Genomic DNA, 25,684 nt, shown 5'->3' with positions numbered 1-25,684 from the left:
ATTAACATTTTTTGTGCACTTACATGTACTACCTCATGTAATCTTCATGACAACCTTGTGACGTAGGAGCTATCGTCTACTCCCATTTTACAGTTGCTGAAACTGAGGCACAGAAGTCCCATGGGCTAGTGAGGGGAGGACCAGAACACGACCCACCACTCCTTACCATTCTGCTCTCTACACCACTTACACACTTGACTTAAAGTGTGGCTCCCTCCTTAACACCCTTTTAAAGATAGTTCTAGAAAAAGATGGGAGGGGTGCCTGGGTGGCTCAGTCAGTTAAGCATCTGACTCTTGATTTTGGCTCAGGTCATGATCTCAGGGTCGTGATCAAATCACACCGGGTGGGTGTCAAGCTCTATGCTCAGTGGGGAGTCTGCCTGAGATTCTCTCTCTCCCTCTTCTCCCCACCCCCGTGCACGTTCTCTCTAAAATAAATAAATCTTAAAAAAAAAAAAAAAAAGAGGGGCGCCTGGGTGGCTCAGTCCGTTAAGTGTCTGCCTTCAGCTCAGGTCATGATCTCGGGGTGCTGGGATCGAGCCCCGCATCCGGGTCCCTGCTCCGCGGGGAGCCTCCTTCTCCCTCTGCCTCTCCCCCTGCTCCTGCTTTCTCTCTCTCTCTCTCAAATAAATAAATAAAATCTTTAAGAAAATAAAAAATAAAAATATTTTTTAAAAAAGACAGGAGCTTAGGGACAGATTCATGATTTCCCTCTCCATCAATCTCTCACCACAGCTTCTTTTTTTTTATAAAGATTTTATTTATTTATTTGAGAGAGAGAGCACAAGCAGGGGGAGCTGCAGGCAGAGGGAGAAGCAGGTTCCCCGCTGAGCAGGGAGCCTGATGTGGGGCTTGATCCCAGGACCCCAGGATCACGACCTGAGCCAAAGGCAAATGCCTAACCGACTGAGCCACCCAGGAGTCCCCCCACCACAGCTTCTTAACACTACAAGAAATATCTTGATCAGGGTGGTGGTTATAGAGTATACACATTATAAAAATTCACTGAGATGTATGCTTAGGATTTGTGACTTTACTGTATGTTCGCTACTCCTCAATAAAAAAGATCCTGCAAAAAGTCACTTCAGAAATATCAATTAGTCAATCAAACATTACAGAAGCAAACAAACAAACAAAAAGAAAGAACCAAGCAAATGTGAAATAGGTAAAAACATGCATGCATGGGGCGCCTGGGTGGCTCAGTTGTTAAGCGTCTGCCTTCGGCTCAGGTCATGATCCCAGGGTCCTGGGATCCAGTCTTGCATCGGGCTCCCTGCTTGGTGGGGAGCCTGCTTCTCCCTCTCCCACTCCCCCTGCTTGTGTTCCCTCTCTCACTGTGTCTTTCTCTGTCAAATAAATAAATAAAATCTTTAAAAAAAAAAAATGTGTGCACATTAGAAACTAGGAAGAAGGGGCGCCTAGGTGGCTCAGTTGGTGGAGCAAGTGCCTTCAGCTCGGGTCATGGTCCCAGGGTCCTGGGATCAAGCCCGCCATCGGGCTCCCTGCTCAACAGGGAGTCTGCTTCTCCCTCTCCCTCTACCTGCTACTCCACCTGCTTGTGCTCTCTGTCAAATAAATAAATAAATAAAAATCTTAAAAAAAAAAAAGAAACTAGGAAGAAGCCATTACAATGCTGGTGATTACAAAGAATTCTTTCTGGAATAACACATTTAAGAACAGATTAAGAGAAGATCCCCAGGGCTAACCCACAGGAAATCCTCAGAGGAGGCCAGGCGTCGAGAGGGCCCTGGCTGGAGGCAGGGTCCCCTGCAAGATGGACAGGAAAACCCCAGGCTAGGGTGGCTGGGCTACTGTGGGAGGCGTATGGCATTATAGCAGCCACAGCAGCAGAGACACGGGGGCTCCGAAGGTCCACCGGGGCTCTGAAACTCCACAGGACTGTCTTTGGGTCTGAGACTATGGAATATCCCATGTGAAGGTCAATGGCAGTGAGGGGCTTCTTCCTTAAAGAAGCCATGTGATTTCTGCATCGTGAAGAAAGTCCAGGCCCATCAAATCCAGCTCCTGGTATGTTTGGTGCTTATGAATACAAAGGATTCCACTGGGATGACCCATGTTTCCAGCTCTACTGTGCAGTCCAAGGGAGGAGGGCCTAGCACTTTGATTTTGAAGCCTACCTTAAAAGAACAAAGAAAATTCTGAAAAAAACAGCGTGATAATGCATACCTCACACTAGCACCTATTAAGATATATTTAAAGAAAATGTGATCAAAACAGAAGTTACTGGTGTACAAATAGACAATTCACTGGAACAGACCAGAGAGTCCTAAAGCAGACCCACGTATACATGGAAATGTACTGTAAGATGCAGTATTTCATTTTTTAAAAATATTTTATTTATTTATTTGAGAGAGAGAGAGAGAGAGAGAGAGAGAGCACAAGCAGGGGGAGGGGCAGAGGGAGAAGCAGGCTTCCCGCCGAGCAGGGAGCCCGCCGATGCGGGTCTTGATCCCAGGACCCTGGGATCATGACCTGAGCGAAAGACGCTTAACCAACTGAGCCTCCCAGGTGCCCTGCAGTATTTCAGATCAGGAGGCTAAGGATAAATATTTTAATCATCAGTAACTAGGAAAAATAAGTTAAATCCTTAATTCTCACAATTCACCAAAATATGACAAATTCCATCTAGATTAAGAATTAAATGTAGGGGCGCCTGGGTGGCTCAGTCGTTAAGCATCTGCCTAGGGCTCAGGTCATGGTCCCAGGGTCCTGGGATCGAGCCCCGCATTGGGCTCCCTGCTCCGCGGGAAGCCTGCTTCCCCCTCTCCCACTCCCCCTGCTTGTGTTCCCTCTCTCGCTGTCTCTCTGTCAAATAAATAAATAAAATCTTAAAAAAAATAAGTAAATAAATAAAATAAAAGAAACATGGTGGTGTGATATAGACCTCCTTCCCTACCATCTGCCTGGTGGGGAATCCCTATCCAGAATTCCAATTTGACTCTGAGTATCTACATCCCTTATATGCGACATATGTGGTATTTCTTATGCTGCTATTTAACTTTTCAAACTTAATCTTGTCTCTTCAATTCTCTAGACCGTGGGTACAGTGCCTAGGACATAACAAATTCTTGGCAAATGGCCCAAGAAAGAACATGTCACCTCTGTGCCCATGACCCTGCGGGCTGCCTGACCATGGACTGGTTGGCTCCACAGGTGTGGCATTCAAGCTCAGGCCAGGCTTGAGGCTGCATGTTGTCGGCCACCTGTCAATCTTGCCCCATTGAAGATGCTTATTGTTGCTGCTAATTATTGTTGAGTGATGGGGCTGTTTGTTTAAAGCATAGGTTGCTGCCCCCACACCCAGAGGCAAAGCCAATCCTATGGCATCCTATAATTAATGAACCAGTAAGTATTTCCTCTGGCTTTGATCCAACAGATCCCTTCCTACTTCTTCCGCCACCCTCACCCCACTTACAACTTCCCATCTTGGCTGTTGGAGGCCTCCTTTGGAAAAGCACCCCCTTCATCAAAATTATGGGCCTAATCAGGGGAGTCCTGTGTCCCTGGTATCCCAAGCTTGACTCACCAGCTCCTCCTTGTCCTCCTGAATGATCAGGTCTGCTCTCATATTTAAGCGAATCTGTCACCCAAGCAGTCCAGCCTATAGAATGAAAGAGCCCTAAAAGACCGTTGTGGGAAGGACACAGGATTTTTTATGCAAATTCAATAAGTTAATTTTCATCGTTGTCCATAATCTCTGTAATCAGTACTCACTTTGGTTAAACTGTCTGGAGAAAAAAAAAAATACAAAAGCCATCAGAAATGGGAGAGTCAGAATTTGGGAGAAAAGACCAGTCAACTGCTTTTTTTCCCCTCCTTGTAAAGATATAAATAATCCCTGGTGCTCCAAAGGTTCTAGAAGTAGCAAAGAAGGGAGAGAGGTCCCGCATGTGCTTACCATGAGCATATCTGGAGATCAAGCCTAGACTGCCACCATGGGAACCTTGGACTGGGTACTTCACAGCTCCGTGCCTTGGCTTCCCCATCTGCAAAATGAGATGATAATAGTGGAACCTGCCTCACAGACTTGTTGTGGGGATTAAATGAGTTATTTTTTTTTTAAGTTTTTATTTATTTATTTGAGAGAGAGAGAATGAGAGAAAGCACGGGAGGGAAGAGGGTCAGAGGGAGAAGCAGACTCCCTGTTGAGCAGGGAGTGCGATGTGGGACTCGATCCCGGGACTCCAGGATCATGACGTGAGCCGAAGGCAGTCGCTTAACCAACTGAGCCACCCAGGTGCCCGGGGATTAAATGAGTTAATGGAGATAAAGCACTTAGAACAGTTGCTACAAGTGAACAAGACATAAGTGTTTGCCGCTGTTAACAGAAGGAGTCACATAGTGAGAGCCATGTTGAACTGTCTGCCCTTCTGTAGCTGATGGTTTCTCAGCCTCAACACTATTAACATTTTGGGCTGGATAACTCTTTTGTTGTGAGCAGCGGTTCTGCGATTTGCAGGATGTTTAGCAGTATCCCTGGCCTCTCTCTACCTACTATATGCCAGTAGTACCCCCCTAACCCTCCCACATACCAATTTGCAACAACCAAAAATATCTCCAAACATTGCTAAATGTCCCCTGCCAGTGGGGTTGGGGTGAAATCGCCCCTTTCAGAACCACTGATATAGTCCTATAAAAGCCACTGTCATGGGGACACCCAGCTGACTCAACAGAGCATGGACTCCTTTTTTAGAGGGGAGGGGCAGAGGGAGAGGGAGAGAAAGAATCTTAAGCAGGCTCCATGACCAGCATGGACGAAGCCTGATGCAGGGCTCAATCTTGGGACCCTGAAAGCATGACCTGAGCCAAAATTAAGAGTTAGATGCTCAATCTACTGAGCCACCCAGGTGCCCCTGGAGCACCTGACTCTTGATCTCGGGGTCATGAGTTCAAGCCCCACATTAAGTGCAGAGTTTAACTTAAAGGGGGGGGCACCTGGGTGGTTCAGTCAGTTGGGTGGCTGCCTTTGGCTCAGGTCATGATCTCAGGGATCCTGGGATTGAGCCCCACATTGGGCTTCTTGTTCAGTGGGGAATCTGCTTCTCTGTCTCCATCCACCCCTCCCCCTGCTTGTGCTCTCTGTCAAATAAACAAATGAAATCTTAAAAAAAAAAAAAAAAGCCACTGCTAAAAAAAAGAAGCTATGCCACACACTCTGGGCAGGTCTGGTATGGATCCAGGACTGAAGGTCCCACAATGGGACCCCTTGAGGTTTGATGTAGGAGCTGCAGGTGGAGAAGTAAAGAGTGGCCAGTTCCGTCTCTATAGGTAGCTGCCATTTTCTCTCCCTGCAGACGGAATGGGAAACTGGGGCCATTCTAATTGGGAGGGACCCTCACCCCTGAGAGACTAAGAGAGTACAGAGAGAAAGGGAGTCCAGGAGCTGACTTCTCTGGCAACTTGTGTCTGTGGCCTTAATTAGAAAGAGCCCTGTTGAGCCCAGAGGGGAGAAGGTCAAATAGGATTCAAACCTAAAGCCTTGGCCATGGCAGAAAACATGCTCTCACCTAGTGAGGCCTCTGGACACAGGAGCCTCTGCAGCCCCTCTGTTCTCAGGAAACAAGCAGGCTCTGCACTTGATTATGAAAAGAAATACACTACTCTTTTCATAAAATAACCTCCTGACCACATAGCACTATTAAAACTTGACATGCATTTATTTTGACCCAGGAGTTGCTACAGATGTATATGGTTATATTAGCCAGGTGCACAGCATCTACACAGGGCCTGTGGTGTCCTAATCTAGAGTACAGGCTTGGGACTTCACTGCCCTGTTCAAATCCCAGATCTACCACCTACCAGATGGTGACTATAGGAAAGTTATTGACCTCCTTGTGACTTAATTCAATCATTTGTGAAGCAGGGGCAATAAAAGGGCCTATGTCACTGGACTATTACAAGGGTTATGTGACTTACTACATGCAAAGAATAAGGTCTGTGGTCAACAAATGTTAGATATTATTATGTTCATTGTGCCCTTAACTGGTAATAGCTAAAAATCTGGAAATTTATGCCAATCAACTGGTTACATACACGTGGCACATCCAGTCTATAGAATACTGGGCATCATTAAAAGAAATGAAGTTGAACTATATCTACTTAAATGATGGAATTCATTTAATAAGATCAAATTGCTAAATAATCAAATATGTTGCAGATAAATATATATAGTTTGGGATTATTTGCATATAAAAAGAGCTCTATAGAAATGGATAAAAGTCTTTATCCACATAGAAAATTTTCTAGAAGAACCATCAAGAAGCTGTTGGCGGGGTGCCTGAGTGGCTCCATCGGTTAAGCCTCTGCCTTCAGCTCAGGTCATGATCCCAGAGTCCTGGGATCGAGCCCCACATCAGGCTTCTTGCTCAGTGGGGAGCCTGCTTCTCCCTCTCCTTCTGCCTGCCGCTCCCCCTGCTTGTGCTCTCTCTGTCAAATAAATAAATAAAATCTTAAAAAATAAAAAAAGAAGAAGCTGTTAGCAATAGTTATATCTAGGGAGTAGGAACAGAGGATTGGAGAACTTTTGCTTTCTCCTTTGGTACTGTTAAAATTTTCTACTGTGAGCATGTATGTTTTTGAAAATAATATTGTTTTTTATTTTTTTTAAGATTTTATTTATTCATTTGTCAGAGAGAGAGAGAGCACATGCAGGGGGAGTGGCAGGCAGGGAGAGAAGCAGGCTCCCCACTGAGCAAGGAGCCCAATGTGGGGCTTGATGCAGGGCTCAATCGCAGGACCCTGGGATGATGACCTGAGCTGAAGGCAGACAGTGACTGACTGAGCCACCCAAGCGTCCCTAATATTGTTTTTTAAAAAACAAGATAAATTTATAGCTACTGATGTGGAAACATTTTTAAGATATATTGCATTTTTTTCAAAAGTGGCAGAATATGAATAGCACAAGCCACAGGAATGAATCTCGGTTCACAAATTCAAGTGTGCAGGAAACCAAACTTTAGTTTCTATAACTCAACTCAATCTTTATGGTAAGCTTCCATTGTGCCAAGAGGAAACTCAACTCAAGGTGTGTCTGAGTTCTCCAGAATACTGAGAAGTGCCAGCATGGAACACAGGAGGTGGCTGTGAAGCTGGCTAAAGCCATATCCAATAGCCTCTGCCACTCTCTGCCACCCATGGGCATCCAAGAATCTTGGAGCAGGCTGCCCGTGTTCCTATAGCTTGGTCCCAAAATGCGGCCACCACGTGGCCACCACTCTCTGGGATCTTACTCCTGCCTGCCCAGGTGATCCACTAGAAGGCAAGGTGGGACTCTGGAGACCACAGATCTTTCTCCCCTGTCTCTCCTGCCCTGAGCCTGTCTGGGGAGGAGAGGTCTGCAAAGAGTTGGGGGTCTTTCCACTCCAGGTGAAATCCTTCTTCTTTCTTGTTTCTAGTTAAGGTATTCAGTCTATGCAAAAGAATCCTTTTCCTTCAATGAGTTATTCCACAAACCCTAAAATTCTCCTAAGCTCATAAGCTTTTGGCACACAAAAGCCAGAGACACCTGAAACTTGATTCCAGTTTCTAATCTGGGGAGCTAGTTCAGGAGGAAATGAGCTCCAAGAATGTGAGAGTGGGAAAGGGGAATATCCACAAGGAGGAAATGGATTAATTTCTCAAACATTATGCCAGCCACACAGATGTGTCAATGCAGAGCAAAAAGTCTGAACATTCCCACCAAAGAATTAACAGTGTCTACCAGTAGGGTAAGCTTTTAAGATAGGGCAAGGGCTAGAAGGGGAGCTTTACCTTTTTATTGTATGTATTTCTAAACTGCTTTTGTATTTTAGTGATGAAGCTCTATTCAATATTGCTTATATCATCTACTATCTGAAACATATAAATACATATATATTTTTCCCTCCAGGCTGGAGTTGGAGGGTGACGCAGGTCACACCTGTTCAGCCCACTGAAGGGCAGAATCTTGGGGAGTGTATTTGCATGAAGGGCTGAGAGACTTGTTAGGAAAAAGAACTCTTTCTAAGGGAAGAAGGAGAAGAGCACAGTGAACTGACCCGGGGCCAAAACTTTGCTCAGTGGAAGGAGGAAGTAATCCTGAGCTGAGGCAGTAGTTGTGATGGACACACACCCGTGGGACCAAACCTCAAGGCCCTATAAAGCATTGGGGGCACCAGCAGCCTCACAGCCCTGCTCCTACAGAGGAGCCAGCTGACCTCATGCCAACAGGAGTGGCAGTGGCTCCCAGCAGGCGTGGGGTGTCTAATGGGTGGGGCAATGTCCAGCAGAACTGATAGCTTCATGGGGTGTGGCAGGGGCAAAGGGAGGTTGCAGAGTGGAGGAGGGGAAAAGATAGCTGGGAGTGGGAGGGTGTAGCTGTCTAACCTTATCCACCAGCACATGGGAGACACACACCCTGGGGACGCCCAAAATGCTCACGGGGTGAGGGTGTGGGAGGTAGACAAGACCTGGAATTCTGCACTGGCAGGTAGGAGCAAGAGTCAGAGATACACGTGGACAAGCTCTAATGATGTGATGAGTGCACAGGTGTCCAGGTGTGTGCACAGGCGGGGAGCACCAGAGAGGGAGCCACAAAGTCTACATGGGAGGGGTCAGGGAAGGGCTCCTGAGTCAACTGACGTTGGTAGTTCAGAGTGGGTGGGAAGGGTGGAGGGCATGAGGAGCTGCATGTGCAAAGGCCTGGAGCTATGAGGGAGCTAGCCAGAGACTGGGGGAACTATCTGAAAGCACCTCAGACTCAATACAGGGGAGTGGTCAGTGAGGCCACACAGATTGTGTTCCATGATAAGGAATTTGAACTTTATCCTGCTGGCAATGGTGAAGCTCAGAAGAGGGCTCTACGCAGGGAAATGAGATGAACAAATTACCAGGCAAATTTTTCACCACCACACTCCTACCACTCCTAACTAACTCCCACCGAGTGTGCAGTCTCAGAGTGTTGCTTCCTCCAGGAAGTGTTCCCTGACCACCTCTTGGACACAACTAGCCCTCAGTTCAGGCTTCTAGAGGCTCCCAAGACCACCCTCTCTTCCTTCCCCATCACGCCGTGTCTTGATTACCTGTGCCCTGTACTTTTTTCTGTCCCCTCAAACACTATGAGAGCTGGAGGCCAAGGATTTCGCCTGTTGTGTTCTATGTTCTATCCCCAGCACACCACACAGGGCCTGGCATGGTAAGTATTCAATATGTATTTATTTAGTAGGAAACAAAACAACAACAACAACAACAAAGCCTGTGAGAAGACAGTCTTGTGGTTTCCAGCCAGAGCTGCAGATTACAAGTTGGAAAGGGGAGACAAGGGGACCAGGGAGACAGCTCACGCAATAGTTTGGTTAAGGAGTGACGAGGGCCTGACCTGAGGCAGTGGTGGTAGAACTAGAGAGCAGAAAAAGATTGAGAAAATATTTAGAAGGCAGCACTGATAGGCTTGGGTGATTAGATGAGGGAAGTGAGGGGATCAGATAAGGAGAGGAGGGCTCCTGGGCTTCTGGCTTAAGCGGTGGGTGTAGATGACAGATTAACCAAGACTGGCTATTCTGGAAGAGGAGGCAATGTGTTGGGGAAGATGATGAAATCAGTTTAGATATGTTGACTTTGACATGCCTGTAGGGCACACAGGTGGAGAGGTCCCAAGGGTAGCTGGCATCAAAGCACTAGAGCCCAGGACAGACATCTTGACTGAAGATAGAGATTTGGGAGCTGTCAGCCTATAGGTGATGGTTTAAGATCAAGGAAGGGATAAGATAACCCAGGGAGCAAAGGAGGAGGGAAAACAACAAGGAGGATCCCCACCTGTAAGAGGTGTGGGGGGAGGGCTATGGAAGGGAAAGGAGACATAAGATAGGAAGGGAGAAGAGAGCAGTATCACAAGGGAGAAGTGGCTTCAAGGAGCAGTAAACAGGGTCTAACAGTATGTAGAAAAAGAGCTGGCCCCAGCCCTGGCTCCCCTTAACAGTTGAGAAAACTGAGGTCTAGGGATACTGAGGTGTTCAAAGCCACAAACTATTATTGCCCATGATCACACACACCGGTGGCTCTCAAATTATGATCCCTGGAGTCCTGGGGGTCCCAAAGACCCTTCCGGCGTGGCCCAAAAGGCAAAGAACATTTTTATAATAATACCAAGACTTGGGGCGCCCGGGTGGCCCAGTTGGTTAAGTAACTGCCTTAGGCTCAGATCATGATCCTGGAGTCCCAGGATCGAGTCCCAGGATCAAGTCCCGCACAGGGCTCCTTGCTCAGCAGCGAGTCTGCTTCTCCCTCTGACCCTCCCCCTCTCATGTGCTCTCTCTCTCTCAAATAAATAAAATCTTAAAGAAAAATACCAAGACTTTTTTGCAGTACTCACTTAGTCAACATTTGAACTGATAATACAAAAGCAACAGTGGGTAAAACTGCTGGGGACTTAGCACAAATTAGTGAAGTCATATTCTGCTCCCCAGGCACTTGGGTTTAAAAAAAAGCTAGCTTCACATAAGAATGCCCATGATGGAACAATAATTACTGATTTTTTAACATGACCCTTGGGGTGCCTGGCTGGCCTGTGACTCGTGATCTCAGGGTTGTGAGATTGAGCCCCATGTTGGGTGTAGAGATTACTTAAAAATAAAATCTTAAAAAAAAAATTATCGTGAGTACATTTTGTTAATAGTCTGTGCATAAAGTACTTCTGCTACATACCAAAGTACTAGATAAATTTATGTGATTTTTTGCATTGAGAAATGAACCACCTCCTTTTTTCATGAAACATTTTTATTAGAAAAATGACCCCCCCCAAAAAAAGGGAAGGAACGACTGACAAATTATGATTACTCAGATGTGGACATTTGGCAGTCATTTTCTCAAAAATGAATGAAGTGAGCTTGTCACATCAAGGAAAACTGATAGTATTTTTTGCCAATGATAAAATTTGGTCTCGCAAATGAAAATTAGAATTTTAAAAACTTGTCTCCACACCATGAGCTTCACAGCTTCCTGGTACTTAAAGACTTTGCTGATGACATCAGTGGTAATATTAGGAATGTAATACTATGGATTGAAATGTGTCTACATTGGGAAGATCTCCATAAATCACTGAGTCATTATTTTCCAAATGACCCATGCATAATGTCTCAAGCATGAACTAAAGAACCATTCAAAGTGCAAGACAGATCAATGGAGTTTAATATAGCTGAGGATGAGAAGTTCAACGACATGGTTTCAGATCTCACATTGCAACTACCTTTCAGAAACTGCCATTTGTCCAGTTTTGGTGAAATATCAAAGAAGATATCCACAATTATCTGAAAAGGCTAATAAAAATACTCCTACTTTTTTCAGCTACAAATCTGTATGAAGTGGGTTTTTATTCATTTACTCCAACCAAAGCAACGTATCATGATAGACTGGTAAAGAAGCAGATACAAGAACCCAACTGTCTTCTGTTAAACCAGTCAGTAAAGACATCTGCAAAACTGTAAAATAATGACTCTCTGAATTTTTTCATTTTAGATAATATATTTTTATAAAAAGTATGTTAACATGTAAAGGATTTATTACTGTTATTTTTACATAATTAATAAATACTTTTAAATTTTTTTTCTAATATTTGTTTCCATATTTGTATTATGGTAAATATCTACAGCTACAGCCCACATAAATAAAGGTGTTTGAAGTCCTCGATAATTTTTAAAAGTGTAAAAGGGTCCTGAGACCAAAACACTTAAGAACCATTAATATAGACCACCCTTTCCTGCCTCTCAGTTCTAGGAGCTTATTTCTAGCACACCCACCCCTTCCATGCACTTCTCCATAAAATACAGAATTATAAAACAAAATCAAAAATAAAACTTAGCTGAAGAAAAGATGAGACAGCAGGCACAGTGAGCTAAGCAGAGAATAAGACCCTTTCCTTCCCTTCAAAATAATGTTCCTTTAAGGGCCACGGCCTGGTAACTAACCCTGCCAGGGTAGGCTGGGTTCCTCTATAACCCCTTCCTACTGCCACCTGTGGGAGAAGACAGACTGGGGGCAGAGGGCTCAGTGGGAGTTCAGGTGTCATCTCCTTCACATTCAGTATCTGATTTGATACAACAGCCAATGAAGCAAGTAAGGCAGGTGGGGTTGTTCTGTATTAGTCACTATTTACAGGGGAGGAAACAGAGGTCTGTGTCTTGCCTGACACCAACCAGTAAATAAAAGATGGGGAGGGCGGGCAGGAGCATTGGGTTCCTTCCACTGGGCACTAACTCTATGATGCCTCTCTTCCCCACTCAAGCCTAGAGGTCCATCATTAAAGATGCATTATTTTACTTGTAAAGTCTTCTCTTACGTTTATAAGCCACGTAAATTTCTTCTTTTAAACCTCTGTTCATGGGCGCCTGGGTGGCTCAGTTGGTTAAGTGACTACCTTCAACTCAGGCCATGATCCTGGAGTCCCAGGATCCAGTCCCACATCGGGTTCCCTGCTCAGCAGGGAGTCTACTTCTCCCTCTGACCCTCTTCCCTCTCGTGCTCTCTATCTCTCATTCTCTCTCTCTCAAATAAATAAATAAAATCTTAAAAAAAAATAAAAATAAAAAATAAATAAACCTCTGTTCATTCTTTTGAGTAACTGATCTTTTTGTAATAGTTTGTAAGAAAAAGTGCCCCTTTGCATTGCTTTTCAATTACAAAACTGGTTTTAAAATGATTAAGAAGTGGGGCGCCTCGGTGGCTCAGTCAGTTAAGTGTCCAACTCTTGATTTTGGCTCAGGTCATGATCTCAGGGCTGTGAGATCGAGCCTTGTGTTGGGATTCTCTCTCTTCCCCTACCCTGTGCCCCCCAAAATACATAAATAAATCTTTTAAAAATGATTAAGAAGTAAAAGTTAATGAAATAAAAGACAGAGAAACAAACAGACATAACACAAAAGCTGGTTCTTACAAAACAGAAGTCTAACAAAACTAATCATGAAAAAAAGCATGAATCATTAAATATACAATATTGGGAATGAAAAAGGGAAAATGAAGTACAGTAGAGATATAAAAACAAGACTGAACATTTTATGCTAATAATTTTTAAATTTTGAGAAAATACATTTTTAAGATTTTATTTATTTGAGAGAGAGAGCATGAGCAGAGGGAAGGGCAGAGGGAGAAGCAGACTCTCCCCTGAGCAGGGAGCCCGACTCCAGGCTCGATCCCAGGACCCTGGGATCATGACCTGAGCCGAAGGCAGATGCTTAACTGACTGAACCGCCCAGATGCCCCTCGATAAAAATTTTAAATTACCAAATTACTTGACTAGAGGAGAAGTAATAGTTATAGTAAAATTTATATAGCAGTAGTAGAAGTAATATTCTGGGGTCTCTCTTAAATGCAAACCCCTCAGGGAAGTAAGTGCTAGTGAGTTCCTTCCTTGGTCATCTTTTGTGACATAAGGGATGGGTCTTTGGAACTTAGGCCTATCTGGATGGAAGAGGGTGCTGAGAATACAGAGGAGGTGTTAGCACGGCCCCTTGTTTGGCAACCCTGGTTGGCCTAAAGTCAGATTACCAGGCTGCCAAGACATCCCTGCTTGCTTCCACAAGATTCGGCACCTTAAACAAGAGATTCCACCTGCCCTGTCAGTCCCAGGTGGGCACTGAGATGCCTCTGTTAATCTGGCTCTGCCTAGTCCAAAGGGTCAGCCTGTAAGCCCCACTTCCCTTACCTGATTCCGCCCTTCCCTCCTCTCCTCACCCCTTCTCCTCTCCTTCCCTCTCCCAACCTCCACTCCCCCATCTTCTGTTGGAAGACACAGGAGCTCCAGGTGTGGCTGGAGTCATATCAGGTGCTACATCACCTCTCCCCACATCCAGCCCGCTTCCCATGCCCACCACCTGGTACTTCTGGCCGCAGGAATTGCAGCAAATATGTGGAGGCCTGAAGCCTAACCCTCGGCCTGTCTTGGTCCATTTCCCAAACTCATTTATTTTTAAGATTTTATTTATGGGGCTCCTAGGTGGCTCAGTTGGTTAAGTGTCTGCCTTCGGCTCAGGTCAGGATCCCAGGGTCCTGGAATTGGGCCCCGCATTGGGCTTCCTGCTCGGCAGGAAGTCTGCTTCTCCCTGTCCTTCCCACTCATGCTCTCTCTCTCAAATAAATACATAAAATATTTTTTATTTGACAGAGAGAGAGAGAGAGAGAGCACAAGCCAGGGGAGCAGTAGGCAGAGGGAGAGGGAGAAGCAGACTCCCCACCAAGCAGAGAGCAGAGCCCGACATGGGGCTCGATCCCGGGACCCTGGGATCACAACCCGACATCCCCAAACTCATTTCTGAGTCTGAGGTTGGAATGGGATAGAGAAGGGGTCCAAGGAGTGTGATGGTGTGTGCAGTAAAGGTTAAGTAGTTGTCTAGCTCTGAGCCCTGTTATTGGGAGTTAATGCAACAGATCTATCCTTTATACCTTACACTGTCTGTGGCCCAAATGAATGTCCAACACATATAAGCACTACTGTGTCTCTAATTTGTCAGTTGGATGAATAAAAGTTAAATGTGTTAAAATGTGTTACTCTGTCTATACCAGCTTGTGACCACTAGCATTATCTCAAGCGACACCAGAAGCACCACCACTACAGTGTGTGTGTGTGTGTGTGTGTGTGTGTGTGTGTGTGTGTGTTGGGGGTAGAAATCCATTAAATGTTATAACAGTGATAGAAAAGGTGATCTTCAGGATGGGAATGACCAATGTATACAACATTGCTATGGTCAAATTGTGAGGTCATGGGGGGTAAGAGTGGGAAGGAGGCCACAACAGAAAGTTGAGTTTAGATGGAAAAGGTTTCTTGATGGAGCCTGCAATGCTTTAGCCTTCTATTGACGCTAGCCCCTAACAGCCCCTAGGGCAGGTGCCTCAGTGGACTCCTAACCTTATTCAAAGCCTCAGGGGTAGGATGGGCTGTAGAAGACAGATACTCACTGTGACCTACAACTTCTGCTGACTACCTGGGTCTGCAGTAGCCCGCCTGTCAGACAACAGAAAACAGAAAACAGATGCTGCAGTGACACTGACCACACCCAAGGCCAGTTGACTAGGCATGTTCAAGTGCATTAATAGACAGGGTGGACTGGAACAATTTAAAGTCTGTACCATACCAGCTGTTTGGTGGTCCTTACCAAAGTCAGGCTCTGGAGGAGAACGCAGATAGGAATCTGCAACAGAGAACTGAAAACCTACAAGAGTAAGAAAGAGGTGCCGAGTCACAGGCACTTCCTAGTAGAGGCTGGTATTATGATTTGAAAGGCCCTAAGGAAGGTCCCCACACCCTCTGCCTATCTAGTGAATTTATGCCTATAATCCCCAAATTAGAGTTCTCTTCCTTTCACTGTACTTCCATTAGTCTGGGCGGTGCCGGGTGAAGCTAGGACCAGGGTTACTCTGAGTGGCTGGCATTCCCCCACCCCAGTTCAGAGGAAGACTCTGAGGAAGAAGTGTGATGGAAGTAACAATGGGACACAGCTTTCTAATACTGCCTGTTACTGATTCTATTGCTGGTCTAGACTTTCAGGTCTCTCACCCTAACCCCACCAAATCTATTTGGTTCAATATTCAGAAACAGTAAGCTGCTTCTTCAAAGTACCCACCACTTCCTGCAACCGGAGACAGGTTGCTCAGCATGTGCTCTATGTAGGCCCAAGGGCTAGAGGTGATTAACTCAAGACCTCCCCCTGCAGCTGCCTCTGTATGCAGGATGGAGTCAGGGACTTTGGAGGTGACAGAGTAAAAGCCTGGTATATTTTGGTGTGATCTGTCAGGCCCTTAGAAGAAGTCCCCCTTCCAAAAATATCCCTACTCCAGACCACCTGGCACGTAAAATTTCATTAGAGGGCCCTTAAAGTTACTCAATAGGTTCCCAGAAAAACACAAAGATCTTTTACCTCGGGGTGAAGGTGGAGGATTAGTGAGAAATCACATTAGAACACTGCACGGCAGCCTTGGAATTCCTGTATGAGGGCTTAGGGATGGCAATCCAGTGGGAAGAGGAGTGAGGGTGGGGAAGTTGGAGGGTTGGGAGTATCTATAATAAAAGTGCATTTTCATAGCAAATAGTTTTTAATCACATCAAAATCAATCCCTGCCCCCAACCCGTAGTCACTCTGCCTGTCAGAGGCTGGCAAACACCCAAGGCTGAGCTGAGAAATAAAGGAATCCTCCGCAGGGTCCTCTCCCTGGAGGAGGCCAAGGACAGGAGTACAGCCCCTTGGGCCACGAACGGCAGGAAAGGAGCAGGGTAGATTGTGGGCTGCACTGCCCGGTCACAGGATGGGATCGCGCTGCTTCTTGTCACGTAATCTCTTTTTCCCTCCTCCTCTGGTCTCTCCCTCTCCTCCTTTCCCCTCCCTCTGCTCTGTTTTGATTTAGTTAAAATAGATGCAAACTCTGGTCTTTTCTATTTTTAATACCTAGCCATTACATAATCCACAACGTAATTGCTGACTTGAGAAACTATTGGCAAGAGTAGAAAATCCCCAGAGTTTTAAACAGGAAAAGGATTATTAGAGCACAAAAGCCTTTGGCAGTTTTACTGACTGGTAAACCGTCTGTAATCGTCACTTGCCAGTGGAAGTCACATGGGCCCTGGGAAACACTGTCCCCACCTCAGGGAAAGCAGGCTTGGGGGAAGGGATGAACCACAGCCTAAGCTGGAAGGAGGCTGCTTTGTGTCTCCAGGAAGGGGACTGGGTGGGATGCCTGGAGCTCCCGCTGGGCCGACACCAGGGCCAAAGGAGTGAGCGTCAGGTTACCTGCCCTTCCCAGGCCACCTTTTAACTGCTTTTGTTCCTTGCTAAGAGTGAAGTCTTCGGCATCCGCATCCCTCTTCAATTTCCTAGAATCTTCAAACAGCCTCCAACACACTCCTGAGCAGGTCTTACTCAGCGTAGACTATCCCGTTAAATGTATGATTTTAAGACACAGGAGCAAGGAAGACTGCTCGTTAATCACAGAGACCTGACCTACTCCTCTGCTTTCCACTTATTTCCATCCACCATACTATTCAATTCTTCAATAAAATGAGCCAATAAAAATATAATAACTAGAGATTTGGTAAAGGGTTAGAAGGGGAGCAGACTTTGCCACCCCAAAATATGTCTCTGGCATAAGGATTTTTCTGAGCTAAAAGCAATCAAAACACAGCAAATTTAAAAAAAAGCTCTTTACCTCCCCACTCAACTGCCTAAATTTACATTGGAAGGGGGCCTATACCAGGACACTATTACCAGAGATACCTTTTTACCTAAGAAACTTATCTGCACAAAAGGACAACCTTTGTTTTCCAAACACCTCTTGTGAATGGCCTTCCTTCCCTTTGTATCCCCAGACCTCTACCTCCTTCCTTAGCTCAGGATGTTATATAAAACTTCAATTACTTGACTGCCCTTTGGGCCTCATATTTTTATGGGGCTCCCCTACATACAAAATTTGGTTTTCTCCTGTAATCTATTTTATATCAATTTAGTTATTAGATCAAACATTCTAGGAAGGAAGAAGGGACCATTTTCCCACCTCTCCAGGTTTCACAACCAAATCAAAATTATCTAATTAAGACAAAATTGTCTGTATGTGTGTTGGGGATATCGCTAGTGTAGGAGATACAGAGGGGACAGGGATAGCTTTCCCTGATTTTGCCAATTCTGCCACAGTCCCATCCCCAATAATTGAGGACAGCCAGTCCAATTTGGGTACCTACAGGTGACAATTCCCTCAAAAAATGTTTGCTGAGGGGCACCTCGGTGGCTCAGTCAGTTAAAAGTCTGACTTGGTTTTGGCTTAGGTCATGATCAGGGGTCATGAGATTGAGCAGGGCTCTGCACTCCGCAGGAAGTCTGCTGGAGATTCTTTCCCCTACCCTCTCCCTCCCCCCCTTCTCACCCCCTCACTTCCCCCAACCCAACACACACACACTCCCTCTCTCTCAAAAAAAAAAACCTTAAAAACAAATGTTTGCTGAATGCCACACATTTAACCACCTGCTATGGACGTAAGAGTGAGCAAAATCACTGCCCTCATAAAACTGCCAGTTCAGTGAGAGAGATGGCCATTAACCAAAATATTACATCAACATATCATTACAAACCATGATAAAGGCTTATGGAGGGTAAAGTGTAGGGCACTAGGGGCATTTAGATCAGAGAGACCTGATAAGGCCTGAGGGTTCCTAGAATATTACCCTAGGGACTTCAGGGTCCTTTTAATTCAGCATCCAATCTTCCTTCCCTTCCCCCTCCCTCCCTCCTTGCTTCCTGTAGTAAATATTTACTGGGTTTTTTCCTATGTACAGAGGATAATGCTAAGTTCTTTATACGTATGGTCTCATTTGGTTCATATAACAAACTTATAATTCAGTACTTTAAGACAAAAGGGTCTGATGAGAAAGGCCAAACCACACTTTGTTATGAGAACTATATACAATTCATAACATGAATTAAGACTCTATTGGCTGCAGGTGACAAATATCCCAATCACACTTTTCAAAAATAAAACAGGAAAGCCTGGACTCATGTAAATGGTCAGAGTGAGACTAGCATAAAGCATGGTTGGATACAGGTGCTCCAAAGATGCCACCTAGGCTCCGTCTCCACCTCACAACTCAGCTTTCACCTGTGTTGGCTTCAGCACTCCCCCTGGGGTGTCAAGATGACCACTTGCAGCCTCAGAATTATGCACATTCTACAGGCTTGGCAACTCAGTTGGAAAAAAAAATGAGAACTCACTTTTTAATAGTTCCAACAAAAGTCCTGAGTCCTTGGGCGCCTGGGTGGCTCAGATGGTTAAGCGTCTGCCTTCGGCTCAGGTCATGATCCTGGAGTCCTGGGATCAAGTCCCGCATCGGGCTCCCTGCTCCTTGGGAGCCTGCTTCTCCCTCTGCCTTTCCCTCTCTCTGCCTCTCTCTCTCATGAATAAATAAATAAAATCTTCAGAAAAAAAAAAAAAAGTCCAGAGTCCTTAATTGGCCTGGATTTGAGACCATACCAACGTCAACTGCTGTTCTTTGATTGGCAGTCATGTGTCCTCCATCTAGAGCCAAGGGATGGACCTGACCCCACCAGAATCCAGTCTGAGAAGAGAGAAGGACATGGCCCTCCCAAAGGAAAATCAATATGCTCTCACCTAAGAAGAGAGAATGCATGCGGGGCAGTCCAAGTCCACTAAACTCTATTGTCCTCGAAGTATGGAATTACAGTGGATTTTAAGACTATATCATATGGACAGTCTCTGCCGGGAGTCGCCGCGGTTTCCTGCTTCAACAGTGCTTGGACAGAACCCGGTGCTCGTCCCCCACCCGGGCCAGCCGTTCAGGGCCGGCCGTTCAGAGCCAGCCCTCCACCATCTCTTCTTCGCACCCTTGGACCGCTCCAAGTTCCCCACCGCCGCTCGCTGCCGCCTTTTCTCAGCTACTGCCATGACGACTGCGTCCCCCTTGCAGGTGCGCCAGAACTACCACCAGGACTTGGAGGCCACCATCAACCGCCAGATCAACCTGGAGCTCTACGCCTCCTACGTCTACCTGTCCATGTATTACTACTTTGACCGCGATGATGTGGCTTTGAAGAACTTCACCAAATATTTTCTTCACCATCTCATGAGGAGAGGGAACATGCTGAGAAACTGATGAAGCTGCAGAACCAACGAGGTAGCCGAATCTTCCTTCAGGATATCAAGAAACCAGACCTCGATGATTGGGAGAACGGGCTGAATGCAATGGAGTGTGCATTACATTTGGAAAAGAGCGTGAATCAGTCACTACTGGAACTGCACAAACTGGCCACTGATAAAAGTGACCCCCATTTGTGTGACTTCATTGAGACTCATTACCTGAATGAGCAGGTGAAATCCATCAAAGAATTGGGTGACCACGTAACCAACCTGCGCAAGATGGGGGCTCCCGAATCTGGCATGGCAGAGTATCTCTTTGACAAGCACACCTTGGGAAACAGTGATAGTGAAAGCTAAGCTTTAGGCTGTCTTCCCATAGCCACAAGGGTGACTTCCCTGGTCATCAAGGCAGTGCATGCATGTTGGGGTTACCTTTACCTTTTCTATAAGTTGTACCAAAACATCTACTTAACTTCTTTCATTTGTACCATTCTTCAAATAAAGTAATTTGGTACCCCCCCCAAAAAAAAAAGACTATACCATATGTTCTTCCATCAATTGGGTGTTCCTCCCTAAGAAATGAGCAAGAGTTCTTGTTTAGTGTGTGACACTGGCTGGATTTGCCCCGGTCCTACTCCACCTGCTCAGAGACCTTGGCTTCTTGCTTTGAGGCACTTATTGGAGTCTTAATATTTGCTTAAATACTTACTCAGAGCAGTCTCCAAGTCCCAATACTTTGTGGAAGCCTTTTCTGCCTCCCTTTAACTCCCAAATGATGTGCCCTACTCAGTGCTGGTGTGACCAGCAAAGCTGCAGTTCTCTTGCTCTTTGACCAGCATCATAGGCTCTGAGGGAGGGAAGGGAATAACAAGCCCTTTGTTGGGAAGTTTTGCTTCCCTTTTGGAGTCTGAAATGCAAATGGCTTCCATTGGGCAGAAAGAGGAATATTAGGGTAGTTCCTGGAACATCTAACAAATAGACCTCCATAAGAAGGATCCTGGGGGAGGATCAAGGCTAAACATTCTATGAGTTATACAGCAAGCACTACAAGAATCAGCTGCAACCACTGTCTGTGGACATGTTTTAAAATCGGCCTGGATCCCCCCACCCAATGACCCTCCCACAATTCTGCAAATTCCTAGCAGCTAATGCTCTAAAAAGCCTCTTTTGGCTCTGACCAGCTCCTGTGGATTTTTTTTTTATCTCACTCACTGAGGCTGATCTCTTCTTTCTGATCTGAGCTGTCCCAGAGGTGGGACTGGGTTCCCTTTTTCCATGCGTTACCAAAAAAGAAAAAAATACACATACACAACCTGTATCGAAACACAGTGTCTTCATCAGACTTTCCTAAAGTTATGAAGAGACAGAGCGGTTTTATATTGTTACCATTACCATGCTCCATGGCTCCTTCACTCTCTCCAGACAGTGCTCATGTTTGGGAGGGGTCTTCCCTTTGCTCAGGAAACTAAATTCCCCTTATATTATTCAGAGCAACTTAGCTCTCCATCCCCCTTCCTCTGACATCCAATGCCCCATACCTAGAGTCAGCCCCGCTGTGAACTATCTACTCCAGGTTCCACGCCTGACCAGCACTGAGGAACAAAAGGAAGTTTTGAACTTCACTCTCTCAGCACCACCATTCTGTACTGGTGAAGAGAATGGAATGATTTTTTCCCCCTATGAATATGAATTAGGCCACCTCTCTTTCGAAAGAACTGGCTGGAATCAATTTTGTTTTAAATAGATTTCTATTATACCACTCTATGTAAACTCGCCAGCTCACAGAAAAGCCTATGTTACTAGTCTGATACAATCCTCACACACCCATACTGGGGTCTACTGACACTGGTAATGTAATAAAGGAAAGCGGTGCTTCTGTCCCAAAAGTGCTGCCTGTCTTTGAAAGACAAAGAGGTTTTTTTGGTCTTGTGCCACCCTATGATGGAATTCCTCTTGTTTCCAGGCTTGAGTTCTAGAGCCTCAAATTCCAGTGAAATAGGCAAAACTAAGCTATCTGCTTCAAGGTTTCCTTTCACCTAGGTTGGTGGGGGCCTGAGACCAAGATTAAAACAGGCTGAGAGGCTTCTCCAAAGAAGAGGCAAGGACAAATGCAAGAAGCAGGTTTTCTCCCAAGACTCAGGCTGGCTATAAGTCTTGCCTACCTGGGCCTTATCAGGTAATTTTCCTTTTTCTTCCAAGGGAAGGAACATCAACGCCTTCCAACCAGAGGAGGTCTCAGCCCCTTCCACTGCATCACAGGCAGGAGGCAGAAAGGCTCTAGAAGGCTGTGAATACCAAAATGTATCAAATCCCAGGAAAAAATAATTCTGAGCTTTGAATTCCGTTGTTCCTCACACCAAGAAGTACAACTGTAGACACCATGGCCCAGTAGCCTCCTTCCAGAATTTTTTTTAGTTTCTGGGAAGGGAAAGGTACTGAGAAGTCTCTAAATTCTTCTTAGAGACTAAGATTTATAATACTAGATAAATCTTTTATATAAGGGGAAGACAAAAGTTGACATTTCATTCATTAATGTTGTAATTAGAAGAATACAACCTTAAATATTTTTTAATCTCTAGGAATCCTTTATAAAATTCAAAACAGAATACATTCCAAATCAAATAGGAATGTTTTTAAAAAGTAAATGGGAACATTCTATTCATATTCCTCTGCACTTGCTCCTTTCACTGATAGAGAAAAAGTTAACTTCAAAGTTTTCACAGCTGGGGTGCCTGAATGGCTCAGTCGGTTAAGTGTCTTTCTCTTTTTTTTTTTTAAGATTATTTATTTATTTATTTGAGAGAGAGAGACATAGCAAGAGAGGGAACACAAGCAGCGGGGAGTGGGAGAGGGAGAAGCAGGCTTCCCGCTGAGCAGGGAGCCCGATGCAGGGCTCCATCCCAGGACCCTGGGTCCATGACCTGAGCTGAAGGCAGACGCTTAACGACTGAGCCACCCAGGTGCCCTAAGTGTCTGACTCTTGATTTCAGCTCAGATCATGATCTCAGGGCTGTGAGATCGAGCCCCATGCTGGGCATGTAGCCTGCTTGAGATTCTCTCTCTCTCTGCCCCCCAACACCCACCCCTGCTCATGGACATGTGTGCTCATTCAAAAGAAGAAAAAAATGTTTTCACAGCCACAGAGTATTTCATAGTACCCATTCATGGATATTTACCAAGACAGTGAACATTCCCATCCAGAGAAGTCTGTGCTCATATCTTAAATGAAATTCTAGTTTCATCCGAAATGGATAAGCATTGGGACACCTGGGTGGCTCAGTTGGTTAAGTGGCTGCCTTCGGCCCGGGTCATGACCCCAGGGTCCTGGGATCGAGTCCCGTATCGGGCTCCTTGCTCAGCGGGGAGCCTGCTTCTCCCTCTCTCTCCTTCTGTTTGTGCTTTGTCAAATAAATAAAATCTTTTAAAAAAAGAAATGGATAAGCATTTTTTTAGATGAAATTACAGTTTGCTCTGTTGTGTCTCACCTATTGTATTCTTACCCATTTTCTATTGGGTCTGTCTTTTCCTTATTGATTTCTAGAAACCCTTTATAGATTATAGATATTAATTCATCACCTATTACATATATTGCAAAAATTTTCTCCCATTCTGTGGGCTGTCTTCTAACTTTGTTTATGACTTTTGCCAGACAGAACTTTCTCATTTTTATGTGGCAAAAGCAGTTAAAAACGATTCCGAAAGTACTGTCACAGGAGCAGCACACCCCGAGCTCTGAGCCACATAGCCTCTTCTGCTGGCCGCCACACAATCTTGCTTGAGTTCCTGTGATGAAATGGCTGATTAAGCAATCGTTTTCTGAGCTATTCACATTTGGCCAGGGCGGTGGTGTAAATGAATCAAGTAAAGAATGAGCAAAAAGAATTGTAAAGACTTTGTTTCCAGCTATTTGGAGGCTCTTTATTAAACGTTTGGAATCATGTACTAACAATGTCAAAAGAATCCTGAACCATTAAAAACCCAAAAACATCTTTATAAACAAAAATCTGAATATTTCCAGACTCTTTCAAACTGTGTGGGCTTTAGGGCATTATTTACTGTCACTGTGGAAGGAAAAATAAATTCCAGACCCCACAGGAATAGAAAGCTTCAAGAGTCTACTGACCTGTAGAGTTTTAAGCAAGAAACCTTCAGTTTCCCTTCAGCCTCTCACAGATTAGCACTGACTCAATCTGATCCTGAACAGTTCAAAAAACCCTCATGGCCAAATGGGATTTTCCCTGCAAAGAGTACTTAGTCCCTACTCCAGCAAACTCTGCCTAAAGGCCCAGTACTTTGTGGAGGTTGTCCCACTTGGCCAGAATATCTCTCCTCTCCCCCAATGTCACACTATTTAGGCACGCTGTGCAAAATGTAGGCCTAAAAGATGGTTCTGGCCTCCTTCCCTAGTAAGTGGAACCTGGCACTCCCTGAGGAACTTGGTTCTGGGCAATGAAGATTCTGCCATAAAATCACTCTTCAGTACCCAGTGGTACCAAGAAGAAAAAGAGATGGTCTGTCTCAATGTGGCTTCAAAGCCATTATTCCTACCACCTTACAAAAAAATCCTTCCTTTGCCAACGTCTATACCAAACAATTACACTCCTCCTCACTGCTGTCAGCTACTGACCTCTCGGTCATCAAGACCTTTGGCCCCTTGATCACAGTGTGGCTTTACACTCCAAGTCAGACCTTTTGCCTCGTCATGACCTCCTGTATCCTTCTGTATTTCTTCCTCTCCTTGTCTTTACTTCTACAGTTTCACTCTTCAACTTCACTGAGATTTCCAGCCCCTTGACACCCACCCCCATCATTTCGCTGCCTATCAGTCCTCCTCTGGAGTCACTCCTTTCTCTTAACCACCTTGACAACAACCACTTTGCCACCAATATTCTAGACTCCTCTGACTCCAAGTCTTCCACTTGGATCACAAAATACAGCCTCTATTTGAATACAAACGTCCTCGGTTGCTGAACACTGCTAAAATAACCATTAAGTCATGAGGGCTGCTCTTCCTCTAGGAAGTCATCATCTCCAACATTACCTGGGCCTTCAGCACTACTCAGCTATCCACTTACATGTTTTCAGATCTCTATTAGTTACAGCTTTTAAAAGCCATGTCACTGTCCCCACTACCCCACCTGCTCCCAGCAGATGACTTTAATTTCTTCTGTTCAGAGAAAACAAAGCTCAACAGAAGGAAACTCCAACTTTCTACCTCCCCCAAATGTTCACAAGTCCCTCTGTCCCATCACATCCCTTGTCCCTATCAAGTAAGACTTGAAAACTCTCAGCAGAGTGCTAGCAAAAGGTAGGAAAGCTATAAATGGTGGTGGTGGTGGTGGTGGTAATGGAGTTAAATTCAGTGGTAGCCTTTGTCTTTTGTTCAGATCAAGTTTCATCTCTCGGGGAGCCTGGGTGGCTCAGTTGGTTAAGCGACTGCCTTCGGCTCAGGTCATGATCCTGGAGTCCCGGGATCGAGTCTCACATCGGGCCCCCTGCTCAGCAGGGAGTCTGCTTCTCCCTCTGACCCTCTTCCCTCTCGTGCTCTCTATCTCCCATTCTCTCTCTCTAATAAATAAATAAATAAAATCTTAAAAAAAAAAAGTTTCATCTCTCCACCAGCGTTTAAGACACAGTAGACCCTTTCCCTCAGGGGCCCTGCTCAATTTTTATTTCTCTTTTCTATCTTCAACTTCTCCCTCTTAACTAGCTCTTTCTCCCATAGTACAAGGACATGCTCCAATCTCAAAAAAATAAAAAACCCAAGGGGCGCCTGGGTGGCTCAGTTGTTAAGCGTCTGCCTTCGGCTCAGGTCATGATCCCAGGGTCCTGGGATCGAGCCCCGCATTAGGCTCCCTGCTCAGCAGGGAGTCAGCTTCTCCCTCTGCCTCTCCCCCTGCTTGTGTTCCCTCTCTTGCTGTCTCTGTCAAATAAATAAATAAAATCTTTAAATAAATAAATAAATAACCCTCCCTAGGCCCTGTGTTGCCCCTTCACGAACTGTCCTCACTTCATAAATAAGCTTTTGTAAGAGTGGCCTCTGTCCATAGCCTTGCCTCCATTCACTAGCTGCAGAGGTACTG

The 25,684-nt window shown here is 45.3% G+C and overlaps 1 protein-coding gene and 1 pseudogene across 21 annotated transcripts in view; one reads left to right on the top strand and one right to left on the bottom strand.

Moving 5' to 3' along the window:
• The window catches only part of ASPRV1 (aspartic peptidase retroviral like 1), a 107,192-nt gene that overhangs the window by 33,259 nt on the left and 48,249 nt on the right, over positions 1 to 25,684 (bottom strand). For 12 of the 21 annotated variants that reach the window (XM_088026475.1, XM_088026477.1, XM_088026476.1 and 9 more), the window contains 2 exons: positions 3,922 to 4,009; positions 3,550 to 3,751 (listed from right to left, as the gene is read on the bottom strand). The exons of 1 other annotated variant lie outside the window; for it this stretch is intronic. The gene's annotated coding sequence lies outside the window, so the exon portion shown is untranslated. Of the gene's footprint in view, positions 1 to 3,549; positions 3,752 to 3,921; positions 4,010 to 14,924; positions 14,948 to 15,121; positions 15,188 to 18,718; positions 18,840 to 21,763; positions 21,887 to 25,684 lie in introns of those variants that run through there. 8 more of the 21 variants (XM_088026486.1, XM_088026484.1, XM_088026487.1 and 5 more) reach the window with 8 other exon arrangements.
• On the top strand, positions 19,408 to 19,984 carry LOC114218905 (ferritin heavy chain pseudogene; annotated as a pseudogene).

The sequence above is a fragment of the Eumetopias jubatus genome, unplaced genomic scaffold, assembly GCF_037043125.1.
Source record: "Eumetopias jubatus isolate StellerSeaLion01/CBP00866 unplaced genomic scaffold, mEumJub1_p1.0 scaffold_9, whole genome shotgun sequence".
Classification (NCBI taxonomy): domain Eukaryota; kingdom Metazoa; phylum Chordata; class Mammalia; order Carnivora; family Otariidae; genus Eumetopias; species Eumetopias jubatus.
This window is presented reverse-complemented; position numbering and strand designations above follow the sequence as displayed.